This window comes from Convolutriloba macropyga, chromosome 7, assembly GCF_964194025.1.
Source record: "Convolutriloba macropyga chromosome 7, txConMacr16.3, whole genome shotgun sequence".
Taxonomy (NCBI): domain Eukaryota; kingdom Metazoa; phylum Xenacoelomorpha; order Acoela; family Convolutidae; genus Convolutriloba; species Convolutriloba macropyga.
The window spans coordinates 31,118,385-31,136,975 of NC_134474.1; the positions used below are offsets into that span (position 1 = coordinate 31,118,385).

Genomic DNA, 18,591 nt, shown 5'->3' on the forward strand with positions numbered 1-18,591 from the left:
CCTATGTCACGGTTTTGCTACACGATTCTTAGATAACTGTTTCTTAAAATTTTATTTTATTTAACAGAATAATGAATTGCAGGACCCTGAAATAACACTTTTTTCAGTGCGACACCAGTCTAATTAATTACCGTTTTGCAATATCGCACCATAATTTGCTATCGCTTGAAGTTTCAAGCCTGTTTTCGAAAATTAGAAAATTATATTAACTTTGTCTGAACATAATGTGAAGCGAATAATTTAATGCTTAGTCTAAATTGACGCAAAGAATTATCAATGGGTTTAATTTGTGCCTGATGCTTCAAAAAGAAATGCTTAGAATACTATGCTCTAGTATTGAAACTATGATTTACTATTGGCATGTAAGTAAATCAGTAAAAATCCTCGATATTTAAAATGAAGTTAATAGCTAAATAAGGGCTCAATTTTTGGTCGAGAAACGAATCCACCGCACGTGGCAAAATTCAATATGAAATACTTTTGAGCCTAAATTGTTGTGTGCAGGTACTTTTAAGTTTACGGATGATGTGGTGGTACAAAAACGCTGCAGCAAACAAAATGAGAATTTTAGTTAGATTTATAACTATTAGCAAATTTAGCTTTTATAGCAAGTTAACAAATCACTTTGTAAGGAATTAGTAACTATTCAGCTGAATTATAATATCTGTGTTATTTTTGAGCGTGGTGAAAAGGTAGATAGCGCTAGAAAAGTTTTCAAAAGACTGATAATGCTCCGCTCAGACATCAACCCACTGAAAATGATGTACAAGAGTCTATTAATTTTAAAAAGTTTTGGTGAACCCCTTGATATTGATATAATCATAATGAAAATTAACCAAGTATACCAAAACTGCGTATAATATTGCATGCAGTTTTGGTGTTCCGATTTCACGGAAAAGTAAAGATTTCATTTATAGTAAAATTTTGTATCACCGCAGATACCTCGATATTCCTGTAATATACAGTTTCCAAGGCCAATCAGTTTGTGAACGTTTTGAAGCTAATTTTTTGGATCAAATTTCGATTATTTTTAGATTTGCAATTATTTTATTTCTTATTGCCTTTCGCTACAAAGCGGTTTACCATTTTTAAGTTCATATTCGAACTATTTTTTTGAAAATTTCCGGTTGTCTATGAACCAAAGAGTCACCAGAAATTTGACTTCAATAAGGAGCAGATATGAGCTTATACTCAAAGTTGTCTAGGGTTTCCCTGAAGAACAAATTGATGATAGCTAGTGCTTTCAACAAGTGTAGCTGCTGGAAAACGAATGATTAAAGTGATTGAATTTGTTCAGGACAGCGAAAACTTGTTCAAAACAGGAAAATCTCAACTGTTGTCATCATAGTCAAACCATGGTTAAATTCTCTTAATATTATAGACTGCTTGTTTGATAATAGGAAAAATGAGGGCAGTAAGAAAAATTGAGATAATTTTGGCACATTTAGAAAAAAAAGTTGTCGAAAACCAACTTTGATTTTAATATTAAGTTACAACAAGCTAAAAAACTAAAAGTTTTTCAGCTGCATCATAGTATCATACAATTTTATTTTTGTTCCTGCAGTTCATATGTTCGGGCTGGATTTTTGATTTTCGCGACAAATGTTCACAGTTCTATTTTTTCAAGCCATACGATTTCAAGAGGTTTGAAGAGGGTCTGCTCTCTGAAAAAGTTGTCTCTGTGCGACATTATGGATGGTCACGTGTTCACAACGTTTGTGGAGAAGAAGAGAAAAACTTAATCTGTTAGCGCGTAGAAAAATTTTCATTAAAGAGTGTTGTTCGCAAATAGGGAACGAAAACTTTTGAATTATTACAAAAAAGAGATAAAAATTAGTTTAAATTCTCAAACTAATTTTAATTACGCTTTTTGATTTTGCTGCATTTTTTCTATAAATGTACGCACGTGTAAATTCCTTCATCAAGTTTTCCATTTTCATCTTTGTTTAATTCTCTCAGAAAACCAGTGATATTACTTCTGACGTTCTTGAAACAATTATCCAAACAAATGCAAGTTTCCTGAAAAGTACTCCTTTTGTCGTCAAACGTGATGAACACCGCGAATTATGCGTTGTATTTTCACAAAAAGTCACTTTAAGGAATGGTACGGTTCATAAACGTTTGAACGTTAGGGTTAATTCAGAAAGTCAGTAAACGTTGTTCACGATAACTAAAAGGGCTTGAGAAGAAATAACGAGGGTAAAAAGAGTGCGATAGAGAGAGAACTAGATTTGCCTCAATATCATTCAAGACATTACTCAGGAAAGAAAAGTCACTGTGAAGCCTTGCAAAAGAAAAGAGTTAAACGTTTAATTGGTAAACTATTGTCATCTATAAAACTATCTAATGCACCCTAAAAATTTCACAATCCGCCATCCAAAAGGCCTATGAACTCCAGTCGTATTTCACGTCTTTGCTATCCGCACCCTATGTAACCATTGCTTTATTTTTAATGGTATTTAAAAGCTTAATTAATGGCATGGTACTGGAATAACTCATTTTTTCAGTGCAAAACTAGTTTCATCGAATACTGAGTTTGCAATCAAACACAGTCGTAAGATCATTGGAATCTGTTTTCGAAAATGTCATACAAAATACTTATTTTTTAAATTATACTGTGAACCAAAAAATTTAATGTTTAGGCTCAATTGATCCTAAATAATCTCTGAGTTCTTAATTTAAATGATTTTTCAAAGGGAAACTCTTAGATACTATGTGCCAGTTGTAGTATTACACAGCTGCTAGATAAAAATGGGCAAATAATTCGGCATACGAAGCGAACATTTGAAAACGTCCATTGCTAGCACTACCAATATGAACCCACAATATTATCGCCAGCTCGGACAAACATCATAAAATCATTAATTGTTTGCGCTTTTAAATAAAAATCTTGACTCTTTAGGATGGCAAACACGTGTTCATTCAGATAGGTGGCCCAATATTATTTAATTTTTTATCTATTTGATATTTGCAACTGAAAGATGCACTGCAAAAATTTCTTCCAGGTCCAAAAAAGATGAAGCAGAACGTTTCAGGGGAAAGAACAATAGAACCTCACAAAAACTCACAAAACCACAAAAACGCAGCGGTTTTTTAGCTGGGGAAAAGACTGTGGGCTTCTTCGAAATCAATAATTGATTTTTTTATTGTTGAAAATTTTTTTTACTATTTTTAAAGGACACAAATAATTCTCCTTGGTATAAAGAGGCTTTCAGTCTTGCTGAATATGAAAATTACCTCAATAAGAACGTGAACGTGTGGTGGACATCATATGGGCCCAAAACTGAGCTTGCAAAATATTAAGAAATATTTTAGGCGAAGTTTGGGCAAAGGAATACATTTGTTGTTCCAGATTGTGGTCGCAGACAACAGCCTTGTACTTAATATCAAAATGTAACAGAAACAATTTCTTGTTTAAACTCAAAGACTAACTAAACAACTATTGAATAACTTCAACAAAGTTTTAGTTTTTCTGCGGAGAGGAACAAGATGAGGCATAGACGGAGAAATCGATCTAGCTCACTATCCTACTATCAATATGAGCCCAAGCAGCTCAACCCGATTCCACTGGTAGTTAGTATGAGTGTAATTTTTGGTATTGACTGTAATTTATTCTCTCAGACCCCCATTTCATAGCACAAACAGGTCTTAGGCATATATCCTTGTTTTCGATTTGTTATGTTATTTGTCAAGTTAGACTGGCATACATAAAGAGATCCCGTATTGCGCTTTCTATAACAGCCAGCCTAATTTGATACAGTACTAGAACCAAGATTTACTATTGTAATCTACTGGAATCAATAGTCAGTACTGTTCCTCGGTTTTTAATAAGAAGCTAATTACAAAATTACGGTTACTTTTTGGTTGAGAAACGAATCCTGCGCACGTGGCAAGATTTAATATGTGAGATTTTTGATCCTATATCTTGAGTCAAAATCGTGTTGTACAAGTGCAAATAAGTTTATGAATGATATGACTCTATAATAATGCTGCCGTAAAGAAAAAAAAGAACGTAATTAGCTTTAACTATTAGCAAAATATTCGAACTTTTAACACGTAATAACAATTTATTTTGGAAGTCGGGACTAGTAAGCTGAATTGCTTTATTTGTTTTTTTTTCTTGAGCTATTTTTATATGTAGTTAATGTAACAAAAGGTTGCAAAATATTGATAACGCTCTGCTCAGACCATAATCTGCTCGAAATTTCTAACCAAAGTCTAGAAAATCTCACCAAAGTAGTATGCGCGAACTCAATGATATTGGTAAATTGTAGTTTCTGAGACTGAATTCAGTTGCTTGTTTTAAAATTTAAAAGAGAAACGCCACGGCAAAAGGGGAGATCAAAGTTCGGATGTGCTTATAAAAAAATTTTCACCATCATTGAAAAGAGTCAAAATCAGTATGTTCGTTGAAAATTATTTAATATTGAAAAGTATTTCATCTGTATTTAAAGTATTTACTTATTATAGAAAAGTATTTAATCTGCCAAGTATTTGTAGTCAGCAAACCCTTCAGATGCTTTAGTACTGATTTGATGAAAAACATTTGGAATTTCATTTATCAGTACTGGTTTTCTATGACTCTAGGATCCGGATATTTAATGGAAAGGGAAACAGTTTTGAAACTCTCGTACTATACAGTTTCTTGGGTCCATCAAATTGCAAACATTTCACAGCAAATTTTATTATTTACAATTTTTTAACTATCATATTCCGATCATTTGCATTTTTGCAATTACTATTGCCTTTTGCTGCACTGCGGTTCTCAATTTTTCTTAAGGTTGTATTCCAATTATTTCTTGCAGTTTTCTGATTGTCTCGGGATCCGGAAAGTCACCAAAAAATTGACCTGAATATGGCGTAAATGTGAGCAGGTACTCCAAGTTGTTAAGGGTTGCCCTGAATAAAGGCTGGTGACTAGTTCTTTTAACTTGTGTTGCTGTTAAGTGGCGATAGGTTGAGCAATTTGCTGCTTTGCTTGTTTTTCGGTTACAGACTTTGTCCGGATGAGTGGTTTTAAATTTGGAAAGTAGGCAAACAACAGCTATTAGCTTTAAAATTAGATTTAGTCACACTTATTGCCTTCAAAGCAGTATGAAGTAGGAAAGATTTCACATTTTCAGTCCACTGTTTTACGCCTCTTGTTCCTTATGTAGAAAAATAACAAAAGGAAAAGATTTGTTGACATTTCAGAAAAACACTCTCTGTTGATATTTCGTTTATCCATTCCAACATTCACAAAAAAAACGTTCTTTCCTTTTTCCTTCTGCTTAACTTGGACACAAAAATCTAAATTTATTCGTAAATATTTAAACCTCTTCTTATGAAGCAAAATTTGCATGGTTGGAAATTGAGAACTTAATATTTATTTGACGTATTTACTGATTGGATTTCTTTCTTGTCTGTTGGTAAGAATTTGACATGTCTTGTAATCAGGCTTATGTCTAGGGACGCCATAATTTGATATTTTGAGTCGTATTTCGATCCAACACTATAACCATAATTCTTGAAATTACACGCACTCATGCTAAATGAAAATATTTTTAAAAACTGCAAATTATATTTCATTTCAAGGCGGTCTTGAGAACCATAACAGGGGGCGGGGGGGGGGGTGAAGTTTGAAGGAGGAATCGAGAGCGCACGATCAATTGGTCATTTGCTGTGAAAGAAAAAATTAATAAGCTTTTTAATGAAGTCGTTCTTGTTGATGTTGGAAAGCTGGAAATGAAACGATATCAAAAGGAAGTTCAAGAGATTTTTCAACCAGATATGTCTTTGTCGGATGCTTCCTTAACTTCTAATATTTTCTACAATTTTAGGATATTCTTAGTTCTTCAAAAGTACCAATTTAGCCACGTTTCATAACACGCAGGACAAAAGGAAATTTGAGGAAAAAAAGCAAAATAATGAATAAACGTTGCTTCGAAACAAAATTTTAGGCAAATATATGCAAATTGTCAGTCCCCTTCTCAGGCGAGAGTGCGTAGCTATTCCGCAAGATTCTGACAAACTCTTATCTTAAAGTACATGCATCAAAAAAATTTCTCTTTGTTATACAATTTTTTAATGCCCAATCATTTTTGTCTATAACTGCACTCTTGCTTGCTGAAGAGAAACCATAGGAAACTGTTTCACTTGTTGTCAATTAGTCTCTTCGGCTCTCAATTTCAAGACTTCCGTGAGCTTTACAGGAAAAACTTTTTCTTGCTTTTGTGACGTTTATTTATCATTTGTGTAAGCCGTTTTGCATTGTTAGGCTTATTTCATCCTTACATGCATAAAAACTTAGAAGCTATTATTATAATCATTCGATTATAATCATTCGAACGGTTCCTTGCATGAACAAACTGCTTGTTCAAAAAATTTTGTAACGATCAAAAGCGTAACTGGAGGCCCGTTGAATAACCTGATTGCATAAAGACAAGGTGAGGGAAAGTATTTTTGATTTAATTTTTTTGTAAGATCTGACAATAATAATTTTGTCAAAAAACACACATAATTTTAGATAGGAAATAAACCCCGATTTTAAATTTTAATTTTGGTCTTGATAATTTTTTCGGTTGTGATAGTTGTCGAATTAGTTTGAACAATGATCGCACAATCATCTGATCAGTATGCGGGGTCTCAAAATTGAGACTATTGCGGGGTCTAATCTGAAGGCAAATTCTGGATCATCGTCCAATTAAATTGTGCGATCATTGTTCAAACCAATTGATAGTTGTCGAATTAGTTTGAACAATGATCGCACAATCATCTGATCAGTATGCGGGGTCTCAAAATTGAGACTATTGCGGGGTCTAATCTGAAGGCAAATTCTGGATCATCGTCCAATTAAAAGTACCTAAAATGGCCTAATCACATGGAAAGTTCTGGAAAATAGTCTGATCATAATTCGCATCAATATCCGATTGACGTTTGCATATTAATCTGACCACATGTTGCCATATAATGTTGAGCTAACAAGTATCTTTTTCAGCTGAACCATAGGGTCGCGATGGGATTATCGACCAAGAAACGGTGTCAATTAAAAACTCATTTTTTAAAAATATTTTAAATGATAATTAAAAAGTTTTGTTTTTCAACTCAATGGGAATAGTCTATGACATAATTGACTACGTAAAAATGTGTAATAGAAAACGGTCTGACTAGAACGCGAAGTCTAAAAGTTGGTTTTGCTAATCGAAGATGGTTTCCTTTGCACCGAACCCCCACATTTTCTGATCAACAAGCACATTGTCTGATCAGCATTCTGGTCACCTCCGAAATTTCTCCACTTCGACCTCAAATAAAATCGCATTACCTTAAGAACAGTTTTTTTCGCCAGAGCTCTAGAGTCCTGGGATGGCTTCATCATATCTAATCCAATTAGTAATAATCTTAAATTTAAATCCGTGAAAAAATCAGAGCCCATTTCTTTAAGAAATTTCAAACTTTTCATAAACTATGTTATGGAAGCCCATCATGGAGAGACTTTAAATTCAGTTAATATTGATGCAATAAAACATTTTTCTGTCCAAAACGAGGCAATAGTTGGTACTTTTACCCTACACTCCCATTGGCATAGTATTCATATCTTTGGAATTCAAGTGTGCCTTTTTTGTCTGGATCAATGTCAAATCAGAGGTCTCTTAGGTCTGAAGCCTTAACCTGGGATTACTGTTACTTCTAATTTACTTCAATTAGTCTCGCAACTATTTCAAACTAAACTATTATTCCTAATTAAATACACGGCTAAAAGTATTCTGCCCTAACACCAATTTCAATCTTGTTTTAAGATCCGCTACTTTTCATAGCGTTTGATTTAAAAAACGAACGTAGCTGTAACAGGCACTTTCCAAAATTATGTCAATTCTTTTCCTCAGAATTTAAGTTGTTGACTTGTTAATGAAATCACACTGTCAATTGGACCACCTTTACTTTTTCAGATTAGTGAAGTGATTTGAAAAGATACAAATGAACAAATGGTGCAGCTATTTTTAGGTTCAGAAATCCAATTTGTCTATTGAGGAGAAATGATTCTACTAGTTTGTCTATTTTCAGCACTATGAGTGGTATCATTACTTTAACTCAGCAGAATTAAATTGATTTGATTTCGTAATCAGTCTGCACAAATTCCAATCTGATTGCAGTCTTCTCAAATCCGAAAAGTCTTATTCCATGCCAAGCGAAAATGCTTATTTTGCCATTAAACCTATAAAACAAAATTTCAATCTGAATTTAACCTGAACGTTAACCTTAACCATTTCAGTTGTGCTCAAAAAACGATTTCTGTATTTATTTGGATGGCTTTTAGTGAAAAGAATTTTTATTTACAATTCATGTAAAAACACTCACACACCCATTCACTCACTCACTCACTCACTCACTCACTCACTCACTCACTCACTCACTCACTCACTCACACACACCCTCATCCATTTGTTCACTCCTCACTCAATCAATCCTCACTCACTACCTCCCTCACCCACTCACCCACTCACTCAATGACTCTCGCTCTCTCGCTCTCTCTCTCTCTCTCTCTCTCTCTCTCTCTCTCTCTCTCCCTCTCCCTCTCCCTCTCTCTCTTTTCTTTCTTTCTTTCTTTCTTTCTTTCTTTCTTTCTTTCTTTCTTTCTTTCTTTCTTTCTTTCTTTCTTTCTTTCTTTCTTTCTTTCTTTCTTTCTTTCTTTCTTTCTTTCTTTCTTTCTTTCTTTCTTTCTTTCTTTCTTTCTTTCTTTCTCTCTCTCCTGTCCACTATTTTTCTCCAGACAATGAAATCAGCAAAATTTTTTTGGGCTGCCTCGTTTTTTTTTGCTTCAATAATTAAAGAAAATAAATTATGAGGAGAATTTAGAATTTATATTGGTCCTAGCAAAAATAAAATTAGATAAACCCGTTTAAAAAAAAATTCTGTCTATGGCGTAAGGCAAATGCTAGGAAAATTTAAAGTTAATTACAACAAAATTTGCTTTGTTTTTTTTTATTTCTACTCGATTCTGGAGCCAGATGATCAAGTATTGATGTAAGGTTGAAAAAAAAACAAAAAAATCACTAAAGATTCCGCAGTTTCTCGTTAAATTATTTATCAGTTTTTTCAATTCAGCCGAAAATTGGACAAAGGACTTCTATTCGTAATCTCTAAAACATTTATGATTTTGAAAAGCCATTAAAACTAATGATCCAACAAAATTGTCAACATTTTGAACGTGTCACAAACAGAGGGCAGATTAGTCGTTCAATTTTTAAGTGCACCAGAAAATGGTATGTCATCATACATTTATTAATAGGTCAGTTCAATACTAAAAAAAGTTACAAAATAAGTCTTTCGAGAGGAGAAAAAAAAATCCAGAAAATTCTTAAGCTTTTTGTCGGGTTTACAATATAAGCTAGGATTCCCCAATTTAAGTTCAAAGTCAAAAATTAATTGAGAACTCTTCCAAACTTCGTTTTTTTTGTTTTTCTGTATATTTTCAAAAAAATATTAAAATATGTCATTTTTCTGTTCATTGATTTTTTTAATGCTGGTTTCGTGGATTTTTTTTAGTTTCTGCGGTTTTTGTTATTCTTCCCCAACCAAAGTAAAGCTTATAACTGAAATGTGAGCTTTGTGGAACTGAAACCTTTTTTTGGACTGCAATTGACTAAAACTTTTTTTTTCAAATACTAAAAATCTCAACATTTGATGCTCAAAACAAATCACATTGAATTCTTTATATGATAATATGTTTTGCTCGCCTGGAAACTTTTTATTCAGCATTTTCCGTCAAGGTGAGAGTCCTTAGTGTCCTATAATGTAATGCCAACAATCTCTAGCATAATAGGATAATAAAATTTTCGAAATTCTCTCCCACTCTCTCTCTCTTTCTTTCTTTCTTTCTCTTTCTTTCTTTCGCCCTCTCTCACTCTTTATTTCTTTCTCCTTTTCGCTTTGTGTGTGTGTGTGTGTGTGCGTGCGTGCTTGCTTGCGCGCGCGCGTGTTTCTTTTTATCTCTCTACCTTTCCTTCTCTCTCTCTCTCTCTCTCTCTCTCTCTCTCTCCCTCTTGAAGCAGTTAGACTCACCACTGAGCGCGTGAAAATCACTTCGAGAATCATTGAAACCCTAATTGATTTCATATGTTATATCAAATTTGGTGTACATTGTGCCAAACTTAGTTGTCCTTTAAACGCATTTTTTTGTTTTTAGAACAGTAAAAACTTTACTTAGCAGTAAGAATTTCAGATATGTCTTTCGGATAAAAATTGTACTGACAAGTAAAAAGCGCTTCCTTGATGCATTTTTTATACAAAGATTAACCAGATGAAGAGAGATCAAACAAGAGGCAAACTTTTTCATTTTGATATTGATGAAATTTTGCCAGGTTTTGAGATATAAGTTGTGTAGAATTATTCTATATAGCTGCGCGTTCAGAGGCAAATTAAAGACACATTGCAGTTTTTTGATAAAATTTTGAAAATTTTGAAAATCGCCTGTTTTCTATGCGAAATATTTTCTTCTGATCCCGGGTCACCACTTTTCAGTAGTCACACAAGGATCATATACGATATCATACAAATCATAACGTATTTCCCAGTACGATCCTTGTATGACTAATAAGAAATCATATATGACTACTATAAAATCATATACGGACCTTGTATGACTGCACAAAAACCATTTATGATCTTAGCATGAACAGAATCATACATCTATTTCTCATAAACTTCTAACCATTTATGTATTTTAAAAATTTCAATCGGCAAGGACTCCCTTATGTGATTCCCAGGCATCACTTTGTGATCCGCCAAAAGACCCAAACGTACAATATCTCGTACAGAATTGGGCATTCAATTAAAGAGTCAGACCAAATATATAAATAAAGTTCTGATATTCTCTAAAGCCTGCTTATACCTATAAATGCTCATTTATATAAAATATTTGAAAAAAATTTTTGCAGATAACCTCAATTTTTTCTGAATATATTTAAGTTGGAGAGTTATTCTTTTAGCCCACACAAAAAATCAAATGTGGAATGCAATTGCGATATAATAATTTATTATGTCCTCTGATTACATTGTACGAGAATTTATGGAACCAATCAATGTTTTATGTGTCATATATGACCTTGTATTATTTCAAAAAAATTTTTTAACATCACAAAAAATGAAAAATATACAGTTTTTAGGCTTTGAATTTTTTTGTTTGATCCCTGTATGATATCTAGGAAATCATATATGATCCTTGTATGACTACTAAGAAATCATACAAATCATATATGACCTTGTATGAATACTAGGAATCATATATGACCTAGTATGTTTACTAGGAACTGTGTATGATGAGCAACCCGTGTTGTACGTTTCAATTTAATTCCTAGGGAAAGGCTTTGTTTTAATTAGGCATTATGGTATTTCAAAGTAAGGAATTATAATAATGGTGACTCATTGTAGTACATCACGTTGAACAGGATACTTTTTTCTGCTTCCTTTTCTTAGCATACCCTACTGTTGCAGCTGATCTCCAAAAACTCTTTGAAGTAATTCATTCTAATGAACAAAAAGCAATTGCGCATAAAGTTAGAATAATACGAACTTTGCTTGTAACACACTTTAGCTAGCAACGGCATTAGCTTAAGCATTAATCATCACATCTCTAGTCCAGTGTTATGTTTGAAGCTCAAGAAAAGTAACAATTATTGATTATGGCTCAAACAGATAAGTTGAAAGAGTGCACTGAAGTTCAGTTCCTCTCAAGTATCCCGAAAAATTTATATTTCAAAAGGCATCTGATGAGGGTGAAGTTCTTTACATCGCTTTACTAAACAAAATAATCAAATATTTTCTTTTCGTTTCTTGATTATTCTTGAAGTTTCTTTGCAGTTGGGTTCATGCTCGCGTAATATTTTGTGACTATCATATTTTATAAAAGCCAGTTTACATAACATTTTATTGTGATTATATTTGTAATATTTTGAATTTCTGCGTGGAAACCAATTTCTGTTCGTATCACTTTACTATGAGGTTTTCCTTCTCAGCGAGCTACTGAAGAAGTGATTTTGTAGAATAGTTTACTAAATTATTAACTTCAAGTAACTTTTAGTTTTCAACTAAATACTCTGCCTCAGATCTGCTAGCTTTCGAATACCATGGCATTACTTCTGGGTATTAGATCCGGAAATAGATCATTAGTTAGTTATTATTGTACTCTGTCAAAATTGTAGTATAATTTTTAAAAACGTACCACTATAATTGAATATTTCTTAATTTTCATAATTTGCAGTCACAAATACAAAAAAAAATCAATTCATGTCAGTGGCAATTAGGTACACGCTCATTAAAATTTGATTTTATCGACAGTTTGTCACCTCTAGTTGGGTAATTCGAAACATGGAAAATAATATGGTTTTTCATCAGAAAAAATCTGGTTTTGTTAAGAATTTGAATAATTATTCTATCATCCAAAAATTTAGTGTGACCCTGGGTTCTATCTGCTAAAAGAATTTGAAAATAATGGAAAAATACCTTGAGTTCTTTTTTGTGTTTTCTAAAACTGCTAAAGGTTTTGCTGGAGTTTATAATTTTTCTAAGAAAGTGGTCCGAGCCTATGCGTAGCCTCAGTGCTATTTCGTTTAAATTCTCTCTTCCTCCTTGCATTATCACTTTTCTGTACTTTTGAGCTCACATGGCTGATTTTGTACAAACGTCAATCATCCCATGCTCATGTAGCTCTGTATGGCACCAATTTTTGTGATAGTTATAACGTGAGCTCAACTAGTAATGAAAAAAAAAATGTTTGAATTAAATTCTGATGAATTTTGTGTCCATTGCTCTAAACAACATGTTTAAAGAATTTTATCAAGTCAAAAACCACAAATGATCCGACGCAGATATTGATACGACGTTTATATTTTTCCTATTATTTTATGATCTGACGGAAATTTTATGTATAACTCAAAAATTTTGTCTCAAATTTTGCATGGCTTCTTTTTATTATAAATAGAATGTCTCCAAATTATAATTTTGTTTTCGAATATTGCAACTGTTCACAAGCTGGAAACAGTGGTAAACTCTTCAAACTCTGTCGCTTTTCAAACTAAGTCTATTTCTTTTTTTAATTTATCCCAATTTTCTTTTAAACGAAACGACAATTGTTGGTAGCACAGTCCTGATAAATGCTGTGTATGTAATGTTTTCTCCTCTGAATCTTTATGTCGTGGTCGATAACACGGGTCAAAGAATTCAATAAGTTGAATTTTAAATTAAATTTTGAACTGAAAATATACAAAAATTAGCTTGTATTTATAGTGGTTATCTATGCGAAAATATACAGAGAAAATTTAGATTAGCTAAAAATATTTTACATGATTGGCATGTGAATAGATCTTAACTCCGAATCCCGGAGGCGACTTTCTATTTTCATCAACATTTCATGAGAATCATATATGGCTTGGGTACCATCCAGTTCATTAGTTGGAGGTCGGTGGATGTTAGAATCAGGTTTCTGTTGGTGGGAGAATTTACTTCTGACATATGATTGATAGGTCAATAAGATAATGATTGCGCCAAAACAAAATTAGAATTAAGTTTAGTTTTGTAGCCATTACTTATCGACACAGCAATAAAGTTCGTCAGGTAAGTTCTTCTTTCGTTCTTTGAAACTTTAATAAAACTTCTAAGTTTCTTGATGTTTCATTGAAACCATCACATCCTCCCTCCTTTTTTAAGCAAGTTTGTGGGTATAGGTTCTCCAAATCTGTCAGGTTGTTTTCTGTTCCTGGTTGATGTTCGTGAAGGCTCTGAGGTTTCGGGTTGTTGGTGCTCTGCAGATGATGTGGCTGCAGAAGCTTCATCTTGATGTTAAGGTCCCACATCTGTGTTCTGAGGTTGTAGTTTTGATTGAGATATGGTCTCCTCCACTGCTGGTTCAATTTTCACATTGTCCTCCTCTAGTCTCGCAATTTGGTTGTCGCTCACTAGAATGGTCCGTGCTGAGTTTTCAGGCTGTATGAAGGATGTGTTCAAGCCCTTCCTGATGATGAAGGTAGCAGGAACTGTCTTTGTGTTTTCGTTGGCCTTGAATAGAATGGGTTCGCACAAGTCGAAATCTGCTATTGCTGGTAGTCTCACTCTGCGTCCCAACAAGAGTTCAACTGGAGTTTTGCTCCTCGTCTTTGAAGTGTTGCGATGTGTCATCAGTGCCCTTTGCAGGAATGCTCCAAATGACACATTAAGGTTGGGAATCCACGCTTGAAGTGCCCGCTTCACTGTCTGAACTGCTCTTTCAGCTAGTCCATTAGCTCTTGGATGATAGACGGGTGATTCTATTTTCTTAATTCCCAGTGATTCACACCACTGTTTAAGGTCACCACTTACAAATTCAGGACCATTATCAGAAACTAAAGTTTTTGGTATTCCGAATCTTGCAAAGATTTGACTAAGATATATTTTAACTGTTTCTGAAGTTCTATTTCCCGCGGGGAAGGCTTCTATCCAACCAGAACCCGCGTCAACAATTACTAATATATTGCCTTGGTCCTTAACATAACCCCAGTCCGCGTGGAGCCGTTCCCAAACGTCGGCTTCTGGCCACGTAGAGACTGTTTTTCCCAGGCTAGGCCTGTTCAATTGACAATTCTTACATTTACTAACAAAGTGTGGAACGTCTTGGGTAATGCCAGGCCACCAAGCTATCATTCTGACTGATGCCTCAGTTGCATTCTTTCCGGGATATGTCTCATGCGCTTTTGCCAAAACCAAGTGTCGTAGTTTGGGTGGAATGAAAGGAACAACACCTCTGAAGATGATTCCATTATGTAAAGTAAGTGCATCTTTCTGTTGTTCGAATCCTTTTTCCGCTTCTGAACATTGTTTCCAATTGCCGCTTTTGATTCGTTTCATTATGTCCTGGAAGAGTCTGTTTGTTCCAAGTTCAGTTTTGATTTCTGCTTGGGTCACCAAATCACTCTGAGCGAAGTAGATGTTATTGATTGCGAAGCACACTCGATCGTTGTCGGATTCGTCTTCGTCAAAATCCATTCTGCTCAAAGCATCTGCATGGGGTATCTGCTCCCCTGGTGTGTACTTCAACTCATAGTCGAAACCCAGTAGAGCTATTGCCCATCTTGTGATTCTCGCTGATGCTGTCTTCGGGATCTCCTCGTCTGGTGCAAAGAGATATTTGAGTGGTTTGTGGTCAGTCTGTAGGGTAAATCGTCTTCCAAGAAGGAATTGCTTCAATCTTGTGACCACAAAGACAATTGCCAGTGCTTCCCGCTCTATGTTCGAGTAGTTTTGCTCCGCTGGAGTCAATTTTCTCGATACATATATGACTGGATGTCCTTCTTGCGAAAGAACCCCGCCAATGGCTTTTTCAGAGGCGTCAGTAGTAACTGTTGCTTCTTTTTGTAGACTATACGGCTGTACTAGTGGGTTAGCACATAATTCATTTTTTTTGTCTTCAAAGGCTTTTTGTTGCATTTTGCCCCATGAGAAATCGCTATTTCTCATGTTATTCAAGGGTAGCAATTTTGTTGCAAAATCAGGAATTATTCTTCCGTAAAAATTAGCTAGCCCAACAAACGATTCGAGTTGTTTATTTTTAGTTGGTGCTTTTGCATTTTTTTATTTTTTCAACATGTTTGGGATCTGGTGCTATTCCCTCCTTTGAAATGGAGTATCCCAAAAAGCTAACGCTATCGACTGGTTTTGAGTTAGATTTTTTCTCAGTAATAGTAAAATTTTTCTCACGTAGTTGACTCTTGACTGCAAGCATTCTCTTGTCGAACTGCTCCTTGGTGGTTCCATACACCAACACATCGTCTTGAAAGATCACAACACCTTTGATTCCTTTGAGTGTTGATTCTATACAATTCTGGAAGATTGAAGAAGAGTTTTTCAATCCCTGAGGTAGTCGGCACATCTTGAACAGTCCCTGAGATGTGTTGATTGTGCATATATCTTTTGCTTCTTCGTCAAGTTCAATTTGATAGTAGGCATCTGAGAGGTCAATTTTGCCAAAGTATGAGGCCCCATGTAGGTTATGGAAGATCGTCTCCATGTCTGGTATTGGGTAGTCCTAATCCATGACCTTTCCATTGATGTGCACTTTCAAGTCCACGCAAAGTCTCAGTTCTCCACTCTTCTTTCTCTGCCACACCACTGGAGATGCATTAGTGACTCCTCCTGGCTGTACCGGTTCAAGGATGCCTTGTCTGACCATTTGTTCCAGCTTCTCTGTGACCTTGTCTTGAAGAGGTAGAGGTATTTTTCTGGCTTTGCAGAACATTGGCTGTGTTCCTGGTATCAACTTCACATGAGCTTTGTAACCCTTCACAGCAGGTAGGTGCTCGGCTGTGATGTTGTTCACGCCGTGCTTGGGTAGAAGGTCTCTACCAAGTAGTCCAAATTCTTTATCAGACTGCACAACTGCAAGTTGTTTTTGAGTGAGCCTGCTTCCGTTCCACTCAACGTCACAAGTAAGTGATCCCAGAAGCGTTAATTGATAACAATCATAAGCTTTGAGATGTCTTATCTTACCATCCAACTGAGGTTTACCAAGCTCAGTCCATATTTTTGATGATATCACTGTGCTATCTGCACCTGTGTCTACCTGCATTTTTACTTCGCATTTATTTATTGAGATATATTCCCATGTCACAGACATGCTAAAGATTTGTTCTTTAGTATAAAACATTCCCATCTCCGATGCTGGAGATGCTTGCTCTGAAGAAACATTTTCTTCTTCGCAAAAGTTATTCTGTTTATTGTACTTACCTGAATTTGGTTGGGGTTTGCTTCTACACATTTTTGAGAAGTGTGCCACCTTTTCACAGTTGTTGCATTTCTTACTTAGCGCTGGACAAGGTCTACTAGAGTGTGGCTTACCTCCACACCTAGTGCACATGTTGCTGTTTCTATTAGCCGTAATTTTTTCATTTGGTTTTCGAAAGGTCTTTTTGAAGTTGAACCCAACTTCTTCTTTCACATTAAAGGGCTTATTACCTGATGAAGAACTTGCAAAAGCCATTGCTTGACTTCTGAACTGTAAACTCTCGGTCATTTCAGTAACCGACATTGCTGGTTTTGCTTTAATACCGTCTAGTAGTCTAAGTTTGCTTCAGGGTCCCTCAAACCTGAGATAAACTTTATTTTTACCAACTCCTCTTCGGGGTTGGCCGCTGTTTTCAGTTTCTCGAAGTCACAACAGCGTGCTTCTTCTCTAAGACGTGCTAGGAAATCGTCGTCTGACTCCCCTACACCTTGTATAACGGACAAAAATTTAGCCCTTTCTGCCGTTACTACTCTCTCTTTAGGAGAAATATAGTTTTGAATCGCCAATCTGATGTCTTTATACGGAGTGTCTATCAAATTCCTAGGACTCATTAGGCTCCTGAGTTTAATAATTGCATCTTGCCCGCACATACTAAGAAAGAGATTGGTTACCTGTAGGTCCTGTACAGTACCATCGGTGCTGACCTTGTCCTCTTTCTTCTCTGCGCGACATTTCGCCACAAAAGACATAATCCACGCAGTAGCTGATTCTGCATTCTGTAGATCCAAAATTTGTCTGTCTGTAGCTGGTCTGGACACCATTGTCGTGGTCGATAACACGGGTCAAAGAATTCAATAAGTTGAATTTTAAATTAAATTTTGAACTGAAAATATACAAAAATTAGCTTGTATTTATAGTGGTTATCTATGCGAAAATATACAGAGAAAATTTAGATTAGCTAAAAATATTTTACATGACTGGCATGTGAATAGATCTTAACTCCGAATCCCGGAGGTGACTTTCTATTTTCATCAACATTTCATGAGAATCATATATGGCTTGGGTACAATCGAGTTCATTAGTTGGAGGTCGGTGGATGTTAGAATCAGGTTTCTGTTGGTGGGAGAATTTACTTCTGACATATGATTGATAGGTCAATAAGATAATGATAGCGCCAAAACAAAATTAGAATTGAGTTTAGTTTTGTAGCCATTACTTATCGACACAGCAATAAAGTTCGTCAGGTAAGTTCTTATTTCGTTCTTTGAAACTTTAATAAAACTTCTAAATTTCTTGATGTTTCATTGAAACCATCACACTTTATCCTTATTTTTGATAACTTGTTGCCCCTGATATAATCTATTTATCACTTAGTCAACAAACTGAAAAAATTTGTTTTGTGAGAACGACAAATAACAAAATTTTGATGGTCTTCTATCCCATTTCACAGATTTTTAATTTTCCTCTAAAGATTTATAATAGAATATAAATTTATTTTTCTAAGTTAATTGCTTATCGGATTTTTATATTACTTTGCTGAAAGTTTGAAATCCAAATTTGATGTACAAAGAGTGCACAATTCAGAAAGTGACTGGAAAGAGAAGTGCACGTTATAAGACATACAGAAATCTGTAATATCTTGGAAACTTCAGTTTCATAAAACAAATGACAGCGTTTTACACTGCCACGAGACTAAGTTGAGCTAAAAACATTGCCGGGAATAAAAATTGAACAAAGGAGATTAGCGACAACCGCGCTTTGCACAGCAAGTTGTCCAACCCATCAAATAACCACCTTTATTATGTTGAAAGACATGTTATGTTATGTTGATAGAAAAGGGCAATGAGTTCATTTGTGATAAACCA

General features: G+C 34.8%; 1 protein-coding gene across 2 annotated transcripts in view; it reads left to right on the forward strand.

Annotated features, from left to right (window-relative positions):
• The first annotated feature begins 5,323 nt into the window (after positions 1-5,323).
• LOC142342205 (uncharacterized) overlaps positions 5,324-18,591 on the forward strand; it is a 117,008-nt gene continuing 103,740 nt past the window's right edge. The window contains exon 1 of one of the 2 annotated variants that reach the window (XM_075393448.1): positions 5,324-5,408. The gene's annotated coding sequence lies outside the window, so the exon portion shown is untranslated. Of the gene's footprint in view, positions 5,409-11,938; positions 11,955-18,591 lie in introns of those variants that run through there. The other variant, XM_075393449.1, reaches the window with a different exon arrangement.